This window comes from Nannospalax galili, unplaced genomic scaffold (assembly GCF_000622305.1).
Source record: "Nannospalax galili isolate Female #2095 unplaced genomic scaffold, S.galili_v1.0 scaffold1257, whole genome shotgun sequence".
Classification (NCBI taxonomy): domain Eukaryota; kingdom Metazoa; phylum Chordata; class Mammalia; order Rodentia; family Spalacidae; genus Nannospalax; species Nannospalax galili.
In genome coordinates, this window is record NW_008339002.1 from 149,170 (window position 1) to 152,914 (window position 3,745).

The following is a 3,745-nucleotide window of genomic DNA, read 5'->3' on the forward strand; positions in this document are numbered from 1 at the left end:
GAAGTGATTACACAGGTGTTCAGGAAAGGTCCTCTTAATTTATGGACCTAAATCTTGAGAGCCAAAGTCACTCAATGATAAAAATAGTGATTAATTTCAAATCATTAATTTTTTATTTCAAATAGTGATTAATTTTGACACGTATACTCTTTTCTTCTAATACTTTGAGAATTCCATCCATTCATATGTGTTTTGGTCAGATCCACCTCTTGTTCCCACCCTACAATTCTTCCTCCTCCCCGCACTGCTCTGTCTGCCCAACTACATGTGCTCTGCTGTGTTTTTAACTCACTGAATCCACTCAGTGCTGTCTCTGTGTGCATGGGTCATCTCCTGGAGCACGGGTAGCTTCTCAAGTCCCCTGAGAGCTGACTTTCCCTCTCACAGAAGTCATCAGATGCCAATATCTCCTCAGCTAGGGGTGGAATTTCCTGACCACCTCCCCCCTCCATGGTGGGAATTTGTCTGGCTTGTGCATACTGTCACAACCGCTGAGTTCCTATGTGCCCCTGCCCTGTTGTGTCCAGATAAGGATGTTTCCTTGTGGTCATCCACCACCTCTAGCTCTTACCGTCTCTCTGCCCCCTTTTCTGCAATGCTCCCTGAGCCTTGGGGGAAGAGGGTGTGATACAGATGCCCTATTTTGTGCTGATCACTTGACATCTTTTATTTTCTGCACATCGACTAGTGTGGAGACACAAACATTCTTGTGTAAAGTGATGAGGTAATTTTTCCGCGTTTGTGTTCTCTGTAGGTCATTTTGTAGGGACTTCCAAGGCACATCCCTCAAGATCAGCTCAGGAAATCACTGACACCTGCCAGCTGCAGATCCTCACCCACCGTGAGAGCTGGCTCCTCTAGATAAGTCGGAGAAGGTGGAAGCTTAGATCACACCGAGCAGGGAGTCCAAACCTGTAGACCTGCTCCAGTCCTGCGGTGTGCAGGCGCTTTTAGCTTCTGCCTATTAAAAACATTAAATTCATTTCATTTCACCAATATATGAAAAAGGAAACAAAGTGCAGGTTGATCAGAAATTCAGGTGGTTTATCAGATTCTAAGCATTCTGTGGAACAGACAATCATACAGGACTGAGCCACCAACGTGAGTGGAGGGGGACTTCCATCTAAGTTAAACCCATCTGGAAATACCGCACAGACCACAGACCAGTAAAAGTGTGTTTTCATAGTGATTCTAAGTCCAGTCTCAGGCCTTAACAAAATAATGTCCTGCAAACAGAGACCCGCTTCTCCAAGTGGACCTAGCACAGACCACCAGATAAACTGAAAATACCCCAGACTTAGTAAGGATATTGACTGCTTGAACAATGTTTTAACAAAATAGACTTAATTTATTTCCACAAACTGTCCTAAGTAACTGAAGCATAGGAATTTCTTTTCACCCATAGTCTAAACATTCTGTAGATCTGAGCACGTGCAAGATTATTAAAAACAAATACATCCAGTAAACCTCAGAGCTCTAAAATCTATCATAGAACTTTCTCTACCCACAATAAAATAAAGCTTAAAATGATAATTAAAATACAACCAGGAAATCCATGCAACAGATGAAATACCACATGGGCGAGAAAGAAACGAAATGAAATTTAGATGATGTTTTTAATTATGTGTTTCCAAAATTCTGCACAACAGTATGTGTGGACTGAATTAGCTTCATCTGGTAGGTCTGCTGCATAGGACTGTCCTCTGACAGGCAGACCGTGGACAGATGCCATCTTCCCAAGCTTGGTTCACCTGAGTGCCTAAAATCATCACAGCTAAGTTTCTTGACTGTTATGCTCCTTAAGGAAGACAGGGCAGGGAGAGTGGTCAGACGTCCCAAGCAACAAGCTGGCCCTAGTTGCACGGGGGAGGAGCTAGGGGTGTGTGTATAAGCCGAGGAAGCCTTGGAGAAGGTCTCTCATCACTTTGTGTGGCTATGGGGAAATTGTCATGCACGCTTGGATGAGGACTTTGCAGTGTGGCCTTAGGAGGGAAGCACCCACATTCCTGTAAGTAAACCCTCACCTTATTTACTTGCTCTGTATGTAAGCCCAATAAACTCACTCACTTCCCAGACTGTAGTTGGGCAAATTCATAGCTGGTTTTGTTGTAGTGGTCAAGGCAGGAGGGGGTGGACTTTGTTTACATCTCCCAGAAGGAATTTTAGCTACACTGGGTGTTGTAAACAAGGGTACCTGAAACTGAAGTGAGTTTGGGAAGAGTGTGGTCTCTGATTTGGGGAAGGACACTAACAATCGAAGGGAAGCTGGTGAGGGAGAGTCGGCAGGGGAAACGTTCACATGAGGGCTCTCTCCATAGGGATGGCAGGGTAGTGGCCGGGGCACGGGTAGTGCAGTGCGTGGTGAGATGTGGAACTAGGGTGAGGCCACACGGGGGAAATCCCTGGATGATAGTCCTCTCGTACTTGGTACGGAGGGGCTTGCCTGCTTGACCTGTGGGCTCACCACGGGAGCGTGGAGATGCTCTGAGGACAGCCGAAGGTCTAGAGCAGACTTTACAAACCTGGAGGAGCACCCCAGAAGCAAAGGTGTCAGCAAGCAGCTGCAGGACAGCCTGACTGCTCCTGGGTCATAAGGGATCGGACCTAGGCAGACACCATAGCCTGGAGGAAACCTGAAGAGGATGTAGGGGAGAAATTGCGGCCAGAGAGGAATATGAGGCTGGCCTCTTCAGTACTAGCCTCTGACCCAGCCAGTAAATAAAAGAGAAAAAGAAATGGAGGTATTAGCCTGCTGTTTCTTTGTAGCTAGGAGGCTAAAAAAGGAAGAGGACCCAGATTAGATCAATAATACGAGGCTCATCCTGGGGCCCCCAAACCTGGAACCCCCAAACAGCTGAAGATGCCCCTTGTGTTTGACCTTTACTACAAAGAAAGGGGAAATCCGTGTTTCAGCGGGGTGATGGAGGCCTAACAATGGTCTGGTGTGAGAGACTATGGCAATCAGAACACTCCACACTGGAGCTGTAGGAACTGGGGAAGACTTCCAAACAAGAATGAAGAAGCCCCTCCACCTGTCTTGTGAGGATGTGGGACATAGGGGCAGGTGGAATTAGTTTAAGTGCTGCAGAAGCAGAAAGCTGGGCAATATAACCACCCATTTCTCGTTGAGACACAGGCTGCATAACCTGAGGCAGTACAGGGGGAATCAGTCCCTGATGAAATGACTTGTGGGAGCCATTAGAGGTTCTTCTCATAACCAGTGGAGCTTCCCATGGATAGCGGGGTGGAGGACCATAGTGGACAGACAGGCAGTACTGAGGGAACCAATGCATGGTGTCCAGTTCACTGGACCAGATAGGACTGCATTCACCAAAGATTTAAAGAAGGACTTGATTCAGCAGGAACCTCGGGGTTGGTATGGAGCTTTAGAGCTTTGCTGAGTCCCTTAGTGGGCAGGATCTTCATGAAATAGAAAAGGTTCTGACAGAGCTAAGTGACTTAAACTAGCACGTAAAGTATGTCCATAAAATAGTAGAGCAACCTGGAGGAGGCAGGAGAAGAGGTCCGTGTGGGTCACCCGAAGGTAAACGTGGCAAGAGCTGTGTCGAGCCCAAGTTCCCAAAGAAAAAATTGACCAAAAGCCAAATTCTGTTCTCAGGAGCTTCTGGAAGGTTTTAGAGCCTGAGGAGCAGTTCAAAGAAGGAATCCATAATAAGACAATACAGACGAAAAAGATAAAAATTGTCCCGTGGTGGATAATAATCCACCCACCCCCAGATTAAAC